We start from the raw sequence: 23,624 nt of genomic DNA, 5'->3' as shown, positions 1-23,624 counted from the left end.
AATCAAAAGGAGCACTGTAACAGGCATTCGCCTTTCATGGGCTCTTCAGTAAACTGCACACAGTCAAGTAAAGAGTCAGTGAGTTTGAAGATAGATCAATAGAATATTTCCAAACTGAAATACAAAGAGAAAGAAGGCATGAAAAGGAAAATCCCAGAATATTCAAGAATTGTGAGACAATTTCAAAAACTATAACATACATGTAATTAGACTACCAGAAGAAGAGAGAACTGAGTAAGAAAAATATTTTCTTTTTCTTTTTTAAGGATTTTATTTATTTATTTGACAGAGAGTGAGAGCACGAGCAGGGGGAATGGCAGGCAGAGGGAGAGGGAGAAGCAGGCTCCCTGCTAAGCAAGGAGCCTCATGTGGGGCTGGATCCTAGGACCCTGGGATCATGAATGACCTGAGCCGGAAGCAGACACTTAACCAACTGAGCCACCCAGGCACACCAGAAAAATATTTTAAGGGATGCCTGGGTGGCTCAGTGGTTGAACATCTGCTTTTGGCTCAGGGCATGATCCTAGTCCTGGGATCAAGTCCCACATCAGGCTCCCTGCATGGAGCCTGCTTCTCTCTCTGCCTATGTCTCTACATTTCTCTCTGTCTCTCTCATGAATAAATAAATAAATAAAATCTTTAAAAAATAAATAAAATAAAATAGTTTTTTTTAAAGATTTATTTATTTATTCATGAGAGACACAGAGAGAGAGAGAGGCAGAGACACAGGCAGAGGGAGAAGCAGGCTCCATGCAGGGGGCTTGGGTGGGATTCGATCCGGGGTCTCCAGGATCGCACCCTGGGCTGAAGGCAGCACTAAACCACTGGGCCACTGGGACTGCCCAAGAAAAATATTTTAAATAATGGCCAAAACCTTTCCAAAATTAATGACAGACACCAAAACAGAGATCCAGGAATCTCAGAAAACATTAAGCAAGAATAAATGCCAACCCTTAAAAAACGTATATGATGCATATCATATTCAAAATCCAGAAAAGCAAAGATAAGAGAAAATTTTGAAAGAAGCTAGAGAAATAAAATGACTTGCCTCTTCAAGAAAAAGAACTATATTGAATTTCTTTTTTTTATACTGAATTTCTTATCAGAAACCATACCATCAAGAAGAGAGTTGAATAAAATATTCAAATGTTAAGAGAAAAAACTCACCAACATGGAAGTTTATATTCAGCAAAACTATCCTTCAAAAGTGAAGGAGAAATATTTTTTAAGACAAACAAAAATCGAGGGAAATCATCACCAAAATACCTATTCTGTAAGAAATGATAAAAGAAGTTCTTGAGGGAAAAGGTAAATGGTATAACTCAGAAACACAAATCTACATAAGTAAAGGAAGAGATAAATATAAAGATACAGGTAGGTTAAAGCAAAGGGGTGGAGAAAGATATATTATGCTAAAACTAATCAAAAAAGTTTGAGTGGCTATATTAATTCATGCAATGGAGATCTCTGAATAAAGCTGAGGATAAAAAGGAGTGTTACATAATAACAAAGGGGTCAATTCTCTAAGCAGACGTAATAATTCTAAATGTGTATGAATCTAATAATAGAGGATCAAAATTTGTGTGTGTGTAAAACAACCACATAAAGGACTAGATAAATAGAACCCTACAGTTTCAAAAATTCCTGTTTTACTAAAAATAATTTGACGTTAAATATACTGTTATGTGATCAGCATGTGGATAATACCTAGAGATACACCTAAATAATAATGCAAAGCTATATAGTTATAAGCCAATAAGGAAATTAAAATTTGGAGGAAGAAATATCTGATTAAAACAAAAGAAGTCACAAAGGGAGAAACTGAAGAACAAAAATTAGTTAACACAAAAAGGAAGCAAAGAGGAAAATGGCAGATCAAATCCATTTTATCAATAATTATTTCAAATAGAAATGTACTAAGCACTCTAATCAAAAAGTAGAGATTGGATTAAAAAAGCAAAACAACAAAATAAGCCCACACTGTATACTATGTTATGAGTGACACTTTAAAAAACAAAGACAGGGCAGCCTCGGGGGTGGGGGGGTGGGGGGACCGGGGCAGCGCTCAGCGATTTAGCACTGCCTTCAGTCCAGGGCCTTTGGAGGGGGTTGGTGGGGAGCTTTTCTTTTGCTTTATTTTCAAAGTCAGATTACAAGCTAATTTACATTTCAAGTATTCAATTACATTCCTCTTTAATTGACTGCTCATGATCTTTCCAAATCAGTGCTCCCATTCCGGAAAAGCTATTTTAGTTCTACTGCAGGCAGGTCTAATGAAGAGGAGAGTTTAAATTCTTCTTACATGGAATAGCACATGATAAATGTTTTTTATCATAAAGTCTGAGTCAAGCCTTCACAAGTGGCCTGTGTACTAAATTATATAGAAGGCTTTTAAATTAACATCACAGAAATGTTCTGTAATAGTAATAAATGACATAAAGTGCCTAACAGGCTGGTGGAAAAGCACTAGAGGAACCCAGAGGGCGGCAACAGAAACTGCCCACTTGATACATTTTGATGGTATTTGGCACATTTTGTTGACTAAAGATAAGGATGTAGTCCTGCATTGGGCTCCCTGCAGGGAGCCTGCTTCTCCCTCTGCCTGTGTGTCTCTGCCCCTCTCTCTCTGTGTCTCCCATGAATAAGTAAATAAAATCTTTAAAAAAATAAAAAATAAAAACACAAAGGCATCAAAAGAATGAAGGTAGAATGATGGGAAAAGATATTCCATACAAATTCTATCAAAAGAAATCTGAACTGGCTATATTAATAGTAGACAAAAATTATTCCGAGATCAGGGGTACTATTATCAACAGATATATTTCTATCTAGCACATAGAAAGAACAGATTGTGTAAGTCAGATGACTTCTTAGCAGAGGGTCAAGAGACAAATGTAAAAATGACACATCAAGTAACAGAAGTAAAAATATACCTAAAAATACAAGATTAAAAGAATAAGAAAAATGTAATCAAATAAAACTGGCTGGTGGAGTGGAAGGAGGAAATGTGCACGTACACTACTTTCATATTGCTCACAATGAGGAGGTGGAGTGTACTGTCTAAGGACAGTGGATTGAATATATCCTATAAAGTTATAATTATAAAGGAAATAATCAGAAAAAAATTGATTTTCAAATTGTCAGATAAAATTTCTAATTTACCTGACTTCAAATTATCAGATAAAGCAAGATTGCTTTAGAGTTGCATTTGATGTTCTTTATAGATTTTTGGATACCTGCCCTTTCTCTGATAAGACATTTGCAAATTATCTTCTCCCATTCTGTGGATTGTCTTTTGGTTTTGTTGACTATTTCCTTTGCTGTGCACAGGCTTTTTATTTTGATGAAGTCCCAACAGTTCATTTTTGCCTTGTTTTCCTTGCCTTTGAAGACATGTCTAGCAAGAAGCTGCTGTGGCTGAGGTTAGAGAGGTTGTTGCCTGTGTTGTCCTCTAGGATTTTCATGGTTTCCTGCTCACATTTAGGTCTTTCATCCATTTTCAGTCTGTTCTTGTGTATGGTATTAGGTAATGGTCCAATTTCATCCTTCTGCACGTGGCTGTCCAATTTTCCCAGCACCATTTATTGAAGAGACTGCCTTTTTTCCTTTGGATATTCTTTCCTGTGTTGTCAAAGATTAGTTGACCATAGAGTTGAGGGCCCATTTCTGGGTTCTCTGTTCTGTTTCATTGATCTATGTGTCTGTTTTTGTGCCAGTACCACACTGTCTTGATGATTATAGCTTTGTAATAGAGCTTGAAATCCTGAATTGTGATGCCACCAGCCTTGGTTTTCTTTTTCAACATTCCTTTGGCTATTCCAGGTCTTTTCTGGTTCCATACACATTTCAGGATTTGTTCCAGCTCTGTGAAAAAAGTTGATGGTATTTTGATAGAGATTGCATTGAATATGTAGATTGCTCTGGGTAGCATAGACATTTTAACAATATTTGTTCTTCCAATCCATGAACATGGAATGTTTTTCCATTTCTTGTGTCTTCCTCAATTTCTTTTGTAAGTATTCTATATCTTTCTGAGTACAGATCCTTCACCTCTTTGGTTAGATTTATTCCTAGGTATCTTATGGTTTTTGGTGCAATTGTAAATGGCACCAATTCCTTCATTTTTTTTCTTCTGTCTCATTGTTAGTGTATAGAAATGCAGCTTATTTCTGTGCATTGATTTTATGTCCTGCCATTTTGTTGAATTCCTGTTTGAGTTCTAGCAATTTTAGGGTGGAGTCTTTCATCATCTCCAAAGAGTGAGAATTTGACTCCTTTGCTGACTTGGATGCCTTTTACTTCTTTTTGTTGTCTGATTGCTGAGGCTAGGACTTCTAGTACAATGTTGAATGACAGTGGTGAGAGTGGACATCCCTGCCGTGTTCCTGCTGTGTTCAGCTGAGAGCTTTCCCCATTGAGAATGATATTTGCTGTGGGTTTTTCATATATGGCTTTCATGATATTGAAGTATGTTCCCTCTATCCCTACACTGTGGAGAGTTTTAATCCAGAAAGATGCTGTATTTTGTCAAATTCTCTTTCTGCATCTATTGAGAGGATCATATGGTTCTTATCCTTTGTGATGTATCACATTGAATGATGTGTGGATTTTGAACCACCCTTGCATCCCAGGATTAAATCCCAGTTGATTGTAGCGAATAATCCTTTTAGTGTACTGTTGGATCCTACTGGCTAGTAACTTGGTGAGAATTTTGACATCTGTATTCATTAGGGATATTGGTCTGTAATTCTCCTTTTTGGTGAGATCTTGGTCTGGTTTGGGGATCAAGATAATGCTGGCTTCATAGAACGAGTTTGGAAGTTTTCCTTCCATTCCTATTTTTTAAAATAGCTTCAGAAGAATGGGAATTAATTCTTCCTAAATTGTTTGGTAAAATTCCCCTAGGAGGCCATCCAGTCCTTTACTTTTATTTATTGGGAGATTTTTGGTGACTGCTTCAATTTCTTTGCTGGTTATGGATCTGTTCAGGTTTTCTGTTTCTTCTCGTTTCAGTTTTGGTAGTGTAGATGTTTCTAGGAATGCACCCATTTCTTCCAGATTACTTAATTTGTTGGCACATAGCTGCTCATAATATGTTATGATTGTTTGTATTTCTTCAGAGTTGATTTTGAGCTCTCCTCTTTCATTATTTTATCTACTTGTGTCCTTTCTCCTTTCCTTTTGGTAAGTCTGGCCAGGGATTTATTGATCTTATGAATTCTTTCAAAGAACCAGCTCCTAGTTTTGTTGATCTATTCTACTGTTCTTTTGGTTTCTATTTCATTGATTTCTGCCCTAACCCTTATAATTTTTCTTCTCCTGCTGGGTTTAGTCTTTATTAGCTGTTCTTTCTCTAGCTCCTTTAGATGTAAGGTTAGGTTGTGTATTTGAGAACCTTTCTTGTTTCTTAAGAAAGGCTTGTATTGCTATATACTTCCCTCTTAAGACCACCTTTGCTGCATCCCAAAGGGTTTTTTTTTTTAAGGTTTTATTTATTTATTCACGAGACACACACACACACACACACAGGCAGAGACACAGGCAGAGGGAGAAGCAAGCTCCATGCAGGGAGCCTGACACGGAACTGGATCCCGGGTCTCCAGTCTCACACCCTGGGCTGAAGGCGGTGCTAAACCACTTAGCCACCCCGGCTGCCCCGTCCCAAAGGTTTTGAAGAGTTGTTTTCATTTTCATTTGTTTCCATGAGTTTTTTAGTTTCATGAAGAATTAAAGAAATTCTTTTTTAATATCCTGGTTGACCCTTTATTCTCCAATAGGATTCTCTTTAACCTCCACATATTTTTTCCTTCCAAATTTCCTCTTGTGATTGAGTTCAAGTTTTAAAACAGTGTGGTCTGAAAATATGCAGGGAATGATCCCAAACTTTTGGTACTGGTTGAGACCTGATTTTGTGTCCCAGAATGTGATTGATTCTGGACAATGTTCTGTGTGCACTTGAGAAGAATATGTATTCTGTTGCTTTAGGATAAAATGATGTTGTTATTAATTGGTTTATATAGTTGACTGTTCCCATCTTAGGGGCATAAATTGAATAGTTAGATCTTCTTGTTGGATAGACCTTTTAATTATGATATAGTGTCCTTTTTCATCTCTTATTACAGTCTTCAGTTTAAAATCTAGCTGTCTGATATAAGGATTGCTACCTCAGCTTTCTTTTGGTGTCCAATAGGATGATAAATGGTTATCCACTTGCTCATTTTCAATCTGGGTCTAAAATGACTCTCTTGGGGCACCTGGGTGGGTCAGTCAGTTAAGTGTCTGCCTTTGGTTCAGGTCATGATCTCAGGATGCTGGGATTGAGCCCTGAATCAGAGTCTCTGCTCAGCAGGGAGTCTGCTTCTCCCTCTCCCTCTGCCCTTTCATACTGCTTGTGGGCTTGCTTGCTCTCTCAAATAAATAAAATCTTTTAAACAAATAAAAATAAAATGAGTCTCTTGTAGACAGCATATCGAGGGATCTTGGTTTTATTGTTCTTTTTAATCCAATCTGATATCCTGTGTCTTTTGATTAGAGCATTTACATTCAGAGTAATTATGGAAAGATAGTAATTTAGTGCTATTCTATTACCTGTAAAGTCACTGTTTCTGATATTGTCTCTGTTCCTTTCTGATCTTTATTATTTTTGACTCTCTCTTTGCTCAAAGGATCCTCTTTACTATTTCTTGTAAGGCTGGTTTAGTGATCACAAATTCTTTTATTTTCTGTTTGTCCTGGAATCTTTATCTCTTCTATTCTGAATGACAGCCTTACTGGATAAAGTATTCTTGGCTGCATAGTTTCTCATTTAGCACCCTGAATATTTCATGTTAGTCCTTTCTGGCCTGTCAGGTTTCTCTGGGCAGGTCTGCTGCCAGTCTTTTGTTTCTATCCTTCTAGGTTACAGGTTTTTTTCCCCCTAGCTGCTCTCAGGATTTTCTTTTTATCTCTGAAATTTGCAAGTTTCACTCTAATATATCAAGGTGTTGAACTATTCTTACTGACTTTGGTGGGGGGGGGGGGTTGTCTGTGCTTCCTGGACTTGAATGACTATTTCTTTCCCCAGATTAAGGAAGTTCAAATAAGCCTTCTGCCTCCCCTACTCTCTCTCTTTCCTCTTCCTCTGCGACCCCAATTATTCTAATATTGTTTTTCCTTATGATATCGCTGATCTCTTGAACCCTTCCCTTGTGTTCCAGTAGTTGTTTATCTCTTTTTTTCTCAGCTTCCTTATTCTTCATCATTTTGGTTGACAAAATCAGGTCTCTATCAGTACCAAAAGTTTGGGATCATTCCCTGCATATTTTCAGACCACAATGTTTTAAAACTTGAACTCAATCACAAGAGGAAATTTGGAAGGATCAAATACATGGAGGTTAAAGAGAATCCTATTGGAGAATGAAGGGTCAATCAGGATACCACTGACTCTCTTCTGCCTCATTTATCCTACTGGTTAGGGCCTCCATTCTTTTATTACATCTTTGTGATATCCTTTTTTATTTCCACCTGATTAAATTTCAGGTTTTTTTTATTTCTACAGAAAGAGCTTCTCTAGTGTCTTTTATGCTTTTTTTTAAGCCCAGCTAGAATCTTTATAATCAACATTTTGAATTTTAGTTCTGACATCTTACTTATATCCATATTGATTATATCCCTGGCAGTGAGTATTGCCTCCTGTTCTCTTTTGGGTGAGTTTTTCTATCTCATCATTATACCCAGAAAATAATAAATGAAAGAGAGAGAAAATACAAAAATATCAAAAACAACATCAGAAATATATAAACTAAACAAATCATAAGAGAACAGAAATAAAAAGAAGAGAGAAAAAAATCCAACAAGAAGTAGAACAGAACACAACAATAAACTAGATCCTATGTGTATTTTGGTCTGTTTGTTAGACAGAACTAGATGCCAAAATTGGAAAGAAAGAAAAACATATATGTGTGTGTGTGTGTTGTGTTTACACTCAATTTTACAAAAATAAAATTGAAAACAGTGAAGGAAAACCAAAAATGAAAATATATATAAAAACTGTAATTGTAAAAATGAGCATTAAAAAAGAGTTTAAGAAAGAATTGATAAAATAAGGAAATAAATGAAAAGGAAAAAAAATATAAAACTGAATGACTAAAGCATAATATGAAAAACCACAAATATTATATACTATTTTGCTCTAGTGCTGGAGTGGTTTCAGTTCTGTATGATTGGTAAACTTGTTATTAGCTGAATGTACCTGTGATCTTCTGGCAGAGGGGCCTGTTGCTTTGATTCTCAGGTGTCTTTGCCCCAGGTGGGAATGCACCACCCCTTGCCAGGGAGTCAGGCTCAGTGTAAGTGGTCCCGGTTTGCACAATGTGGTGCTGTTTTTCTGCCTGAAGGCTTTCAGCACTGATTTGGGGAATGAAGTGGTGATGCTCTGATCTCTAGGTCCAGAGCTGGAAGTTCAGACCCACTCTTCAAATCACCCTCATAGAAGAGCAGTCAATCACTCTTGTTTCCCTGGTTTCTGCCCACACTCTGTGTTCACTGAGACTGGGACTAAGAATTTTTATCTCAGGCACGCAACCTCTTTTGGACTCTCCATATTTTATGGACTCCTGTGGTGTGCACCTGCACACTCCTCCTTCTGGGTGGGTGAGTGGGGGTAGTTGCCATGGTCTGCCTCTGGCTTGGCCCCTGCTCCAAGCCTCACGGTGATGCAGTTCACAGTTTATGACAACACCCAGCAGAAAGCCAGCACCTGGACTGGCTGTTTGCACCTGGCTTCCCCATTCTAATGCTTGGGAACTCTGCTGCACTCAGTCACCCCCATTCTTTTTGTGAACTGAGTGGGGTGGTGCTGAGACCACACTATCCCACCTAGGATTTCAATCCACTTTTCTTCCTGAGTACCTTTCAGGAGGGACATCCCTCATTGTAGCAGACTTCTAAAAGTTCCAATTTTGTGCTCTGCTGCTTATAACAGATCAGTAGACTCCCTAAGCTGGCTCCCTCCCCAGGGCAGTTTATCTTCCAATATATCTCCTTGAATTTACATCTTCTCACCTCCTACCTTGCAAAAAGTGGTCATTTTTCTATTTGTAGAATTGTAGCAATTGTTTTCTCAGACTTCTGGTTAATTTTGGAGATGTTCAGAATGATTTGATAACTATTTAGCTGAATTCAAAGGACCTGGCAAAATTAGGATTCCCTACATCTCTGCCATCTTAACTCTGGATGAACTAGTAATTTTAAATGTGTAACAGATATCATTTGGAGCATTATTGTCCCTTGCAATCTGGATATTTTGATTCAAATTAGCAATTCCACATCTCTTGGAAGCCCAAATTTCATTACAATTTTACAGAACTCATAGAGTGCTGATATTCTCAATTTCATCTCTACCTGTGGTCATCTGTTAAAACACAAGTTATTTTTGCTCTTTGCTCATATCAAATTGGACATGATATGCAGCTCTTCTTGAGAATACCCCTCTTCTCTCTCTCCAACTCTGAGCTAATAGTTTGATGCAAGACCTGAGTCCTTCAGACCTGTGCTTTGCTGATATGACTGAACTTCTGCCCTGAATTGCTGTCCTGACCAAAGGGGTCAAGTCCTGGTGCTGCTATGGCATAACCCTGTTCCTCTCATCCTCATTCACTTCATCTTCATGTGAATAGGTGGTTCAGCCTACCTAAGAGTCTAGAAGCAGGTGATAGGGCTCTAAGATCTGTGGGATAAATTCAAATGATCTAACATACATATAATTGGAGGTGCAGAAGGAAAAGAAATAGCAGGCCAGAATGATACATATTGCAAAACCTAGGGCAATCACTAAAAATGAAATAAAGCGGAATAACTAAGTTAATAGTGGAGGCAAGTGTAATCATTTAAAAAATTCTCAATTTGGAAGAAGATAGGAAAAGAAGAAAAAGAATCAAAGAGTAGATGGGACAAATAAAAAACAAATAGCAAAATGATATATTTAACCCCAATCACATTACATTAAATAGGTCAATGTTCTAACCACTTCAATGAAAAAGCAAAGATTGCCAGATTGAACTTAAAAAGCAAGAAACCTACATTATTATTTTTTAAAAATATTTTATTTATTTATTCATGAGAGACAAAGAGAGGCAGAGCAATAGGCACAGGGAGGAGCAGGCTCTTCACAGGGAGCCTGATGGGGACTGAATCCCAGGACCCTTGGATCACGACCTGATATGAAGGCAGACACTCAACAACTGAGGCACCCAGGTGCCCCAAGAAACCTACTTTAAATTAAGACACACAAATAGGGGTGCCTGGATGGCAAATCGGTTCAATGTCAGACGGTTTTTGCTCAGGTCATGATCTCAAGCATCATGATCTCAGAGTTGTGAGATCTAGCCCTGTGTTGGGCTCCATGCTCAGCAGGGAGTCTGCTTGAGATTCTCTCTCTCTCTCCCCCTGCCTCTCCCACTTGTGCAGTCTCTCTCCCTAAAATCAATCAATCTTAAAAAATAATAAAGACACACAAAAAGATGAGACATACAAGTATGTAAATAATATACTATGTAAATGCTAATTAAAAGAAAACTAGAGGTTGAATCATGATATTGTACACCTGAAACCAACATAACACTGTTAATGTTAATGATACTAGAATTTTTAAAAATTAATTAAAAAAGAAAATTAAAGTGATTATACATTCAGACATAATACATTTAGAATGAAATATTAGCATAAACGAAGGGGAGTGTTATATAATTAGAAATGATAAATTTAAGAAAACATAACACTCCTAAATGTGTTTGCAGAGTATATTAACAGAGCTTCAAAATATGTAAAGAAAGAAATGGAAATAATTGAAAAAGAAATCATCAAAAATCTACAATTATAATTAGGGAACATCACTATAAAACCCTAATCATTAAAGAAAAAAGGGGTTGGGGCATCTGGGTGGCTCAGTAAGTTAAGCATCGGACTCTTGATTTCAGTTTGGGTCTTGATCTCGTCATGAATTCAAGCCTCATGTTGGGCTCCATGCTGATTATGGAGTAAATGTAAAAAAAAAAAAAAAAAGAGGACACCTGGGTAGTTCCGTTGGTTAAACAGCTGCCTTTGGCTCAGGTCATGATCCTGGGGGCCTGAGATCGAGTCCCACAATGGGCTCTCTATTCTGTGGGGAGCCTGCTTGTCACTCTCCCTCTGCTTGCCACCTCTCCTGCTTTTGCTTTCTCTCTGTCAAATACATAAATAAAATTTTTAAAAGGGTTATTTTGAACAATTTTGCCAATTAATTTTATAATGTTAATGAAATGTATAAATTATTTAAAACACACAACCACTCAAGAAGAGATGGATAATGTTTGGTCCTTTGAAATGAAATGACTTCATAGTTAAGAACCTTTTCACAAAGATTACTCCAGGCCCAGATGGCTTCACTGGTGAATACTACCAAAAATGTAAGAAATTTTACCAAAAAATTTGAGAAATAATGGCAATTTTATGTAAGCTTTTCCAGAAAATATAAGAGAACACAACACTTCACAACTCATACTATAAGATCGGCATTACCCTGATGCCAAAACAAGGCAAAGATCTTACAAGAAGAGAAAGCTACAAACCAATATCCTTCATAAACACAGTAGCAAACTAACAAAATTTTAACAACTCAAATCCTTCCATATATAAAAATAACAGTATTTCATGGCCAAGAGGGTTTTTTCCCCAAAATGCAGTCTGCTTCAACATTAGAAAATTAACCAGTATAATTCACTATAATACTAAAAAAGAAAAAACCTATAATCATCTCAATAAATGAAGAAAGAGCATGGAAGAAAGAAAGAAATGTAAGACCCACCCACTATTAAAAATTCCAAGCAAACTAAAAATGGCAGAAACTTCCTTAACCCTACAAGGCACATCTATGGAAAATCTATAGCTAACAGCATACTTGATGGTGAAAAACTGAAGGCTTTCTCTGTACCCTCCAGAACAAGGCCAGGAACATTTTTTATCACTTATATTCAATATTTTACTTGTGGTCCCAGTCAGTGCAATAAGCCAGGAAAAAGAAATTAAAGGCCTATAGATTAGAAAGGAAAAAGTTAAACTTCTAAAATTTGTTTATGACATGATCATTGACAGAAAATTCCAAGGCATCTACTAAAAAGCTACTAGGACTAAGTGGATTTAGTAATGTTGCAAAGGTCAAGCTACAAAAAAAAAAAAAAAAAAAAAAAAAATATATATATATATATATATATATGTATATATATATTTATTTATTTATTTATTTATTTGAGAGAGAAAGCATGCACACAAACAGGGGTGAGAGTCAAAGGGAGAGGAAGAAGCAGACTCCTCACTGAGCAGGGAGCCAGGCATGGGGCTTGATCCCAGGACCCTGAGCTCATGACCCGAGCCAAAGGCAGATACTTAAAAGACTGAACCACCCAGGTGCCCCAAGACACAAAAATTAATTGTATTTCTATGTACTCACAATGAATAATTGGACATTAAGAAAGTGAAACACCATTACATAAGCATCAACAAATTAAATATTTAGGGAAAACTTTAGCAAAATATGTATAAGACCTGTACACTGAAAACTATAATACACAAGTGACAGAAATTAAAGATCTATTTTTTTTAAAGATTTTATTTATTTATTCACGACAGACACAGAGACAAAGAGAGAGGCAGAGACACAGGCAGAGGGAGAAGCAGGCTCCATGCAGGAGCCTGACATGGGACTGGATCCCTGGTCTCCAGGATCGCACCCTGGGCCAAAGGTGGCACTAAACGGCTGGGCCACTGGGGCTGCCCTAAAGATCTAAATAGAGAGATATACTGTGTTCATGGATTGGAAAACTCAATATTGTTATCATTTCTCCCCAAATTGGTTTATAGTTTCAATGCAATTTCAGTAAAAATTTCTGAAGATTTTTTTTCATAGAAGCTGACAAGTTGATTATAAAATTTATATGGAAATGCAAAAGATCTCGAATAACTCAAAGGATTTTGAAAAAAGAACAGTGAAAGATTCACACTACATAACTTAAAACTTACTATAAAACTACACTAATCAAGACAATGAATATGGCTAAAAAACAAGTATAGAGATAAATGGAACAGAATAGACTCACACGTATGTGGTCAGTTGATTTTATAAAGATACAAAGGCAATTCAGTGGAGAAAGGATACTCTTTTAGTAAGTGGTTCTGGAGCACCTTTATATTCATTTGTAAAAACAAGCCCTTATCATTACCTTGCATCACATATGATAAATTGATTTTAAGTTGATCATAAGCTTAAAGTGAAAACTACTATGATAAAACTGTAAGAACAGCTTTGTGACCTTTAGTTAGGCATAGGTTTTTTTTAGATTAACAGAAAAAGCACAAACCATTAAAAATGGTGATAAATTGGGCTTCATCAAATCTAAAAATTCCTGTTCATCAAATGACACTGTTAAGAAATAAAAGGACAAGCCACAGACTCGAGGAAAATATTTGCAAAGTATCTAGCTAACAGAGGACTTTTGTCTAGAAAATTCCAATTAAAAAATAGGCAATTTGCATAGACCCTTAACCAAGGAAGATACACAGATGGCAAATAAACACATGGAAAGATGCTCAATGACATTAGTTATTAGGGAAATGCAGACAAAAATCTCATGAGATACTACTGCATACTCACATGAATGGTTAAACTTTAAATCTGACAATATAAAGTGTTGATGAGGATGTGGAACAACTGAAACCCTCAGACATTTCATGTGAGAATGCAAAATGGAACAGTCATTTTGGAAGAAAGTTTGGCAGTTCCTCATAAATCATATACAAATATATCATACAATCCACACTTAGATATTTACCAAAAGAAACAAAAATATATGTCCACACAAAGATTTTAATGTGAATGTTCAGAGCAGCTTTACACATAATTGCCAACAATTGAAAACAATCCATACTGACATCAATAGGTGCACAGATAAATTATGATGTGCACATCTGATGGAATATTACTCAGCAATGGAGAATGAGCCACAGAGGCATGCAACAACAGATGAATCCCAAAAGCATTGCATTCAGTGAAATAAATCAGACACAAAAGTCTATCAATTCTATGTTTCATTTATATGACATTCTAGAAAGGCAAAAATATGATAGGAACAGAAAACAGGTAGTTCAAAAAACAAAAAGAAAACAGGTAGTTCGGGGACTGAATATGGAGGAAGAGAATTGAATGCCCAGGGAGTTTATGGAAGGATGGAAATGTTCTATATGTTGATTACAATGGTGGTTGCACAACTGAATAAATTTATCAAAACTCATTGAGCTGACCACTTCAAAGTGGTGAATTTATTTCGTATAATTTATGTCTTTGTTGGTTTTCTATTGCATTTCTGTAAGTCAGATGTCCAGTATTCTGTGGCTGGGGATTGCAAGGCTGAAACCATTGGGTCAGCCAGGCTGAGTTTTTATCTGGACACTCTGAAGAAAAATCTACTTCTAAGCTCATTCTTATCATTGACAGAATTTAATTCCTTGTACCAATAAACATGAGGTCCCCATTTCTTTGCTGGTTGTCAGCTGGATCAGCTCTTGGTCCCTAAAGCCACCTCTGCTCCTTGCCGTGTGGCCCTCTGCATTTTCAAACCAGCATTATTGAATCTCTGACTTCCTACTCTGTGACTAGCCAGAGAAAACCCCTCACTTTAAAGGGCTCATATAGGGACACCTGAGTGGCACAGCAGTTAAGTGTCTGCCTTTGGCTCGGGTTGTGATTCCAGGGTCCTGGGATTGAGTCCCACATCAGCCTCCCTGTGAAGAACCTACTTCTCCCTCTGCCTGTGTCACTGCCTCTCTCTCTGTGTGCCTCTCATAAATAAGTAAATAAATAAAATCTTTTTAAAAAATTAAGGGCTCATATAAAAAGATCAGGCCTGGAGTACCTGGGTGGCTCAGTTGGTTAAATGTCTGACTTTGGCTCAGGTCATGATCTTCAGAGCCTGGGGTTGAGTCCTGCAATGGGCTCTAGGCTCAGCAAGGAGTCTGCTTTTCCCTCTCCCTCTCCCTTTGCCCCCACCCCACTCATGCTCTCTTCCTCTCATAAATAAATAAATAAATAAGATTTTTTTTTTTTAAAAAAAGGTCAGGCCCACCTGGGTAATCTCACTACTTTAAGATCAACTATGTCATACAAATAACCTGAGTATGAGACTAAAATCCATTATATACACAGTCCTGGAAATTATGCAGGGCAAACACATGGCAGTGTCAGGGTGGGGGCCAGCAGGAATTCCTGGAGGCCATCAGAGACTTCTCCCTGCCACAATACTTGAATAAATCTTTCTTTAAAAATTAAATTTCAAGTAATTATACATTTAACATGTTGCCTTTTTGCAAAGGATAAAATTATTTAAATTTGGGACTGTCCCAGAAAATCTGGTATATATTGTTGCCATATGATCTAGTTATTTTCCTGGTACATATGTTAGGATAGGATGGAGAGGGACTAAGCTAACATATTTTGAATGTCTACCATGTGCCAGACACATGCTAGACATTTTACATAAATAAAGCATCAAAGGGCCTCTGATTCAAAGGAAATGTTGAGAGAGAGGGTAGAGGGGAAGGGAAGGCAGGCCCAACTTCCAATGCACAGAGTTGAGAGTGGAAATATCAGAAAGCAAAACTGGGTCATTGTGGGATTCTGTTTCTAACAAGAAAAAGAAAGGAACCTAAATGAAGCGGGGGATAGAGAAGGAGCCCTAAGTAGCTCTATTGAGTTATCTTGTGGGGGAAGAGGAGAGGGCTTCTTAGCTGGAGTGTCTCAAATGGGTTGCAAGGGTCAGGGGTCAGGGAAAGCCAGAGAGGCCTCCCATTGACCCTGCAAGCTACACCAATGTCGTCATTTTTGAAACGTGCTCTTAGGTGAAAGGTTGAGAAGCGCTGGTCTGAGGGTGAAGACAAAGCTTCTCTAGAGTGAAATAGAATGCAAAGGACTTAGGCAGAATAAAACTATGCCTCATAAAGAAGGGTTCTGGGGTGGGATCTGTCCTTCAATCCCTCATAAGTACTTGGCACATCTTTTCTAAGCTACAAAGCATCAGAGAGATCTAGGATTTAGGTGTTGGAGGACCAATGGCCATTGGTATGCAGACCTGAGAGGAAGGAACAGGACAGGGACTGTGACCAGAATGGGTAACAGGTTGGTGAACTGCCTGCTACTGCTGCTGGCTGGCCCAACTGTGCCCAAAGCCCCCACAGGTGTTGGCACTAACACCTTACACAATGAGCCCTGTCCAGTACCAAGCTAAGCTGGCCAAGGTGAGATGCTAGAGTGGAGAGGGAAAAGATTCTGGAGTGAGACGCAACGGAGAATACTTCCTGAGTCCACCACGTGCCAGCTTTGAGCGCTCAGGCAAACTATAAAACTTCTTGGAGTCTTTGTCCACATCTACATAACGGGACTGCTGGTAGTGCTTCCTCACGAGGTAGTTGGGAGCAGGACCTGACACTGCTGTCTGCTACAACCCCAGCAAGTTGTGAGCACTCAGTAAATGGGAGCTTGGATACACCTGATGGGGAGGTCTGGAAGTCTGGGGATGTCGCACCCTTTGGAGACTGGGGAGACCCCATACCAGTCCTCTGGTGGGTTGACCTATCTGTATATCTGCACTTTAGTCCCCACCTAGCCCTTAACTACCCCCTTTCCTCTTCCCTTGGGATGGGATCCAACCCCTGTCCCTGTGGTTGCTCACGAGTGTTCTTCTTCCAGTAAGACCATCACGCAGAACCACCAGGATGCCTGCTGCACCTTGACCTTGCTCCATCACTGATTTATGTCCCTTAGTTCCAAGGCTGGATTTTTTCCATACTCTTGGTACTCTGTTGGTGGCTGTACTTTAGGGTGCCTTTTCTATACAGGATAAGCCCCTTTGGTTCTGGTTTCTTTCCCTCCTTCTCTATCCTGCACTGCCAGATCTCAGATTGGTTTAGTCCATCTGAGTACTGACAACCAGCTGTCAAGAAACAAATGAAGGCGGCACCAACATACCTAAGTACCAACAGGTGCCCTCCTCACCCTGGAGAGAGAATGTGCTGGGAAGGAGTGTTGGGTGGTAAAGAAGGCAGGAAGAGGCTGCCAGGAGTGGATAGGAAGGGGAAACACATTCCAGGTGGAGCAGCTCTGCTCAGGTGTGCTGGAGGGCAGGGAAGGATTGGGTTGGGCTCGGTACAGACATCACCCCAGAGAGCCACTGATGACTTGTATCTCATCCCTACCTATCCCCTCAAAGCTGCCCTGCCCCTAGTTATATATCCCTTCTCCTAGGCTTTCCCATATCAGAAAGTCACATCATCAACCACCCATATTAAGCAAATATGCCAGCACTTGCCTTGGATTCCTCACTTTGCTTTTCATTCCAATTCACCACCACATCCTGTTGGTTCTACTTGGGAAGTTGTCTCTTATCAGCTCCCTCACTCCCAGTTCCATTCTCACTCCTCTAGTCTACTGTTATCATTTCCCTGGACTGTTCCCATAGTTTCCTAAGTCATCTCCCTCACTTTGTTCTCAACTCCTTAATCCATTCTCTGTTCAGCAGCTGCAGTGATTAAAACACACACACACACACACACATTCACATATGACATCACTCTTATGACTGTTTAAAATCCTTCTATTACTTCCTCTGCACTTCTAATACATTTCAATTTCCCATCAGGGCCGCACATCTTAGGAGGATACAGCCCACATTGACTGCCACACTTCATCATATGTCTTCCTCCTTTGCCTATGGGCTCCAGCCCTACTGGCCTCCTTGCTTTCCCAGAACACAAGCCCTTTCTTATCTCCCACTCTAGCACTGGAGGCTCCCTGCTGCTGGGAATGCTCCCTCACACCCACCTGGCTCCTGGAAAGGCTTCTCCAACCACCCATATAAGGAGCACAGACCCTCCTCCAAACTGCTATTTATCCTGGTTGCAGTGTTTTTTTTTTTTTCCTTAAAGAATGTTTCATTATCTGCAATTATCTTGCTTTCTGTTTATTTACCTTTTTTAAAAAAATTATTTATTTATTCATGAGAGACACAGAGAGAGAGAGGCAGAGACATAGGCAGAGGGAGAAGGAGGCTTTATGCAGGGAGCCTGATGTGAGACTCGATCCCAGGTCTCCAGGATCACGCCCTGGGCCGTAGGTGGTGCTAAACCACTGAGCCACCCGGGCTGCCCTGCTTATTTACTTTTCTGTGGTTCATTCCCTGACTGGAGAGTATGATTTGGAGGACAGAGATCATGCTGGTCTTATTCAGTTCTCTTTACAGAGACTGGCACGTGGAGTGGCACATAGTAGGTCCTAAACTATGTTTGTTAAAAGGAATGAGTGCATGAATTAAAGTAGATAAGTAAGGTAGAGGAAGTGCTGGCCCTGGGGGCTTGTTCAGTGCATGTATGTAGCCTACATTCTTGAACTAGGAGGAGACTGGGGCAGTCTAGAAGGAAGGGGGGGCTTCTCTCAGGCTTGGGAGGGTGCCAGGGCAAGTGTTAGGGGTGTGAATGCCCAAACCCCCAAGAGGGCCAGAGAAGGGCCCCTTCCATGTTCTCTCTGGAGCAGGAGCTGGGCAAAGCCTACTGTGGAGACCAGTATGGGGCTGGGCCAGCCAGGCAGCCTGTAGTCCCAGAGATTAGAACTCAGCCCCATGGGGCCCACTGAGCAATTCATCCCCAGAATCTCCCTCTGTCATTTGTTAGACATTCCAGTACATTCCACTCACCCTTCTCTCTGGCCTCCAGCAGTGGAAAACTCATAAAGGCCTCTTTCACCATACACACATGCATTGTGTGTACCGGCTTCGGGCTGTTTAAGCAGGCCTGGAACTGGCTATATTTCAAAGATGAAGGGATTCTGGTATTTATAGCTTTAGTGAGGACTTTGGGGCTTTTGGATGGAAAACACCACGTAAACTTCGGCTCTTAGAGCTCAGCTGTCTATATGTTCCTGCATATAAAGTGCAATCTAACAGCAGTTCTGGCTGCAACCCTTGTATATAAAGTTGTAACTTGTTCCCTGTGGTCAGCACACAGCTCCTGCTCCTGTTTGTTTAGTCCTGTGGCCAGCACACAGCTCCTGCCCTGCGTACCACTGTGGTCAGCACACAGATCCCTCCCAAGCTGCACTGTGTAGGCATTCTGTGGATTCATGCTTTGTGCTTCTCTTTTCCAAGGAAATGGACAAATTCTCATTAAGTGGAAGAGTGTGTAGTCCAGAAAGCCAAAAGGAGAATTTCTGGCCTTGCCATCATCTTATTCTTTTTTCCCATCAGGTGTTTTGGAAAAATCTCATCACCCCTCGAGTCCCCGTTACCTTGTCTGCATACTGGGTTCAGAAATGATCTGCCTGAAGTTATGATGTGGGGAAACACTCTTAAAAATCCTAGATATCTCCACTAGCAATGCTTTGGTCACCAAGCCTGCTGGAAAAGAAGAAAAGGAAGAGAAAGAATTCAAGACATGAGTTGAGGCTGCCGAAGGGGAGTCAAAAGACAAGAATATTTAAAATGTCAATGGCTGAAGGTATTTGGGGTGGGGCAGGGGCTGCAAAAGGAATAGATGAGTCATAGAGGGAAATGAAGATCTCCTTGTTGGCCAGAACATAAAGTCAACAACCCACAACTTGTTGAGGGTTTTAAGCCTTCTGGAATATTTATAGCAAAGAAATCAGGAATTTGGCCAAAAAGCCACACATGAAGCCTCTGTCTAAAGTTGGATAACCAGTTGCATTTGAGATGGGAGGCCCAACTCAGTGGCTGAGGGCCATACATGCTGCCATTAATTAAAAGCTCAGGATGTTTCAGGGTGTTACATTCCTTATCTTATCTAAACATTACAAATAGCTCTCGAAAATAGCCACCGACATCCCTATTTTACAGATGCACAAATTGAGGTTCAAAAATGATTGGATTTTTCTTTTTCTTGTAAAGTCACAGAGCTAGTATTTGGTAGCCCGCACTTTCCCTTCCCTATCCCACTGTGGAGTAATATGAGGCAGCCTGGCATGGAAATCCATGAAAATGGCATGGATTCTGGAATCAGACAGGCTTAGGTTTGAACTTCAACTCCAACTACCTATTGGATGAGTGGCCATGGGGAAATTGTCTTGCTTCTTTGAGATTTAATGCCCTCATCTGTAAAAATTGGGATAGTTTCTCAACAAAGCACTAGCAAATGAAATTCAACAACACATTAAAAAAAAAAGTATATACCATTACCAAATGGAATTTATTCCTGGAATGCAAGGATTGTTCAACATATAACAATCCATCAATGTAAAACACAATATTAACAGAATAAGAGAGGAAAAAATGCACATGATCATTTCAATTGATGCAGAAAAAGTAATTGGCATTTAATACCCTCTCATGATAAAAACAGGCAATACACTATGAATAGAAGTAAACTACATTAACTCAATATAATAAAGGTCATATATGAAGAGCCTACAGCTAACATCATACTCACTAGTGAAGGACTGAAAGCTTTTCCTCCAAGATAAAGATTAAGACAAAGTTGTACACTTATACAACTTCTATTTAACATACCTCTAGGAGCCCTAGTCAGAGAGTTATTATGCAAGAGAGATAAACAAGAAGCATACAAAAGCATGAAAAGGAAGATGTAAAATTATCTCTGTTCATAGATGACATGATCTTATATGTAGAAAACCAAAAGACTACACACACTACACAAAACTGTTAAACTAAGAAGTGATTTCAGAAAGTTGCAGGATACAAAATCAAAACACAAAAATCAATTGCATTTCTATTCACTAACAATGAACAATCCAAACAGGAACTTAAGAAAACAATTCCATGTACAGTAGCAACAAAAAGAATAAAATATTTAGGAATAACTTATCCAAGGAGGTGAAAGACTTATATGCTGAAAACTACAGAATAGAGGTGAAAGAAATTAAAGAAGATACATATAAGTGAAAAGACACCCCATATTCATGAATTGGGAGACTTAATATCATTAAGATGTTAGTACTACTCAAACTCATCTAAGATTCAATGCCATCCCTCTCAAAATCTTAATGGCAGTTTTTGCAGAAATAGAAAAATTCATTTTAAAATTGATATGGAATATCAAGGGACCATGAACAGACAAAATAATCTTGAAAAAGAAGAGCAAAGCTGGAGGAGTCACATTTCCTGATTTTAAAACTTGCTACAAAGCTATAGTAATCAAAACAGTGTGGTAATGGCAGAAAGCCAGACATATGGGCAAGGCAATAGACTAAAGAATTAAAAAACAAATTCCAGCAAATGTGGTCAAAAGATTTTCAACAAGGGTGCTGAGACCATTCAATAGGGAAAAAGCAATCTTTTCAATAAATGGTTTTGGGAAAACCGGATATCTACAAGCAAAAAGAATGAAGTTAGACCCTTACCTTACACCATATACAAAAATTAGCTCAAAATAGATCAAGGACCTAAGCTTAAAGGCTAAAACTGTAAAACCATTAGAAGAAAACAGAGAGGAAAAGCTTCATGATATTGAATTTGACAATTATTATTTTTTTGGATAGTCATGAAAAGCACAGGCAACAAAATCAAAAATAGAGAAATTGGACTGCACCAAAATTAAAAAGTCCTATACAAAAAAAAAAAAAAAAAGTCCTATACATCAAAGAACACAATCAATGGAGTGAAAAGAGCCCAGATTGGAGGTGCTATTCCTAATCTCCAGTAATGGAGATGCTATTTGCAAATCATGTAATTGATAAGAAGTTAATATCCAGAATATATAGAGAATTCTTACAACTCAACAACAAAACCAAACAATTTGATTAAAAATGGGTGAAGGACTCAAATAGACATTTCTCTAAGAAAATATACAAGTGAGAAAAAAATATACAAGTGGCCAATAAATGCATGAAAAGATGTTCAACATCATCAGACAGGGAAAGGCAAATCAAAACCAGGTTCCTTCAGGACATTATGCTAAGTGAAATAAGCCAGTCACAAAAAGACAAGTACTGTACAATTCCACTTTTATGAGGTATCTAGAGAAGTTACATTTATAGAGACAGAAAATAGAATGGCTCTTGCCAGGGTCTGGAGGAAGGGAGGAATGAATAGTTAATGGTTAAGAGTTTGTTTCAGTTTGAAAAGATGGAAGAGTTCTGGAGTTGGATGGTGGTGATGGTGGCCCAACAACATTAATGTACTGAATGTCACAGAGCTAAACACTGAAAATTGGTTAAGATGCTAAGTGGTTTTATGTGCCATTTTACCACAATTAAAGAACTGAGACAGTAACCTGTACCTTGCAGGATTGTTGTGAATTCTGTGGGAAAGGTCTTGCTCACTCCCTGGCACATGATAGGTTTTTAATACGTGCTAAGTTTCATTCCTTTTCTTTTAACAGTGAACGTAGAACTCACCAGGTTCTCGACAACCTGATTCAAGAAAAATAAACTGTTTTCTTCATTATTTTTATTGGTAATCTCCCACCAGGCCCATATCTGTGTCTCAAGGGAGGACTCCACATTGAAGGAGCACTCGAAAGTGTAGATCACAGCCAAGCTGCTCAAACTCTGTTCACACCGTACGGGTGTTGAGTGGTACCCGTTGGACCAAAACACCTGCTACTGGAACGAAAGGCAATCTTATTCCTGCGTTTTCCAGCCAAAGATGAGCTGGGATTCTAGAAGTTCCCAGAGGGAGTTGAAATGAACAAACTATGGGAGGAAGAGTTACCTAAGTCAAGATCCAGGAATTGGATTGTCTGCCTTTCTGCTGGTCGGGCCTTTGCTGTTGGAACACCTAAGCTGACACGCAGAGCCACTTTCTCTGTAAGAAAGGTGGAGGCTACCAAGATGGAGGCCAGTAGAAATCTTTTTCCTATGAGATTTTCTTGGGTATATTTTCTAGGAACACTAGACACAATGAATGCTCATTTGATCACAGTACTTTTATTGACTTGCCGCATTAGTTAGCTTGGGCAGCCATAACAAAATGGCACACAGAATGGTGGGCTTAATCAACAGAAATCTATTTCTTACAGTCCTCGAGTCTGGGAGGTCCAAGATCAAGGTAGGTTCATCTAAGGCCTCCTCTCTCAGTTTGGAGGTGGTTGCAATCTCACTGTGTGCTTATGTGACCTCTTCTTTGTGCACATGTGGGGAAGGTGGGAGAGCAAGCTCTCTGGTATATATTCTTATAAGGATACAAATCCCATTGGATCAGGGCTCAATGCTTATGGCCTCATTTAACCTTAATTATTTCCTTAGAGGTTCCATTTCCAAATACTACCACACTGGGAGTTAAAGCTTCAGCATATCAATTTTGGTGTGGGGGGGGGGGGGGGGGGCGGGCGGCGAACACAAACATTCAGTGCATAACACTGGCAACTCCAGGAACACCTGGTCCCAGAGGGTGAACACACTTTCCCAACTGACATTAGGAGGCCCATGCAGACCCTTTGGCAAGTGATGTGCATGAAGCTCTGACTTAGGGACTCCCTTTACACTTAACAGAAGGTAATTAATGCTGATGGAAGTAGCAGAAGAATCCTGGAATTCTCTGGGTACCTATTCCACAATATAATAACTCTGGGAGTGCCTGAGTGGCACTGAGTGGCACAGT

General features: G+C 39.1%; 1 long non-coding RNA gene across 1 annotated transcript in view; it reads left to right on the top strand.

Annotated features, from left to right (window-relative positions):
* LOC112660835 (uncharacterized) overlaps positions 1 to 23,283 on the top strand; it is a 39,316-nt gene extending 16,033 nt beyond the window's left edge. The window contains exons 2-3 of the long non-coding RNA XR_003137238.3: positions 19,299 to 19,548; positions 22,494 to 23,283. This is a non-coding gene — a long non-coding RNA (uncharacterized LOC112660835). The remainder of the gene's footprint in view (positions 1 to 19,298; positions 19,549 to 22,493) is intronic.
* The last annotated feature ends 341 nt before the right edge of the window (positions 23,284 to 23,624 follow it).

Source organism: Canis lupus, chromosome 4, assembly GCF_003254725.2.
Source record: "Canis lupus dingo isolate Sandy chromosome 4, ASM325472v2, whole genome shotgun sequence".
In the NCBI taxonomy this organism is placed as follows: domain Eukaryota; kingdom Metazoa; phylum Chordata; class Mammalia; order Carnivora; family Canidae; genus Canis; species Canis lupus.
Note: the sequence above shows the minus strand (reverse complement) of the source record. Positions and strands in the feature narration are given on the sequence as shown.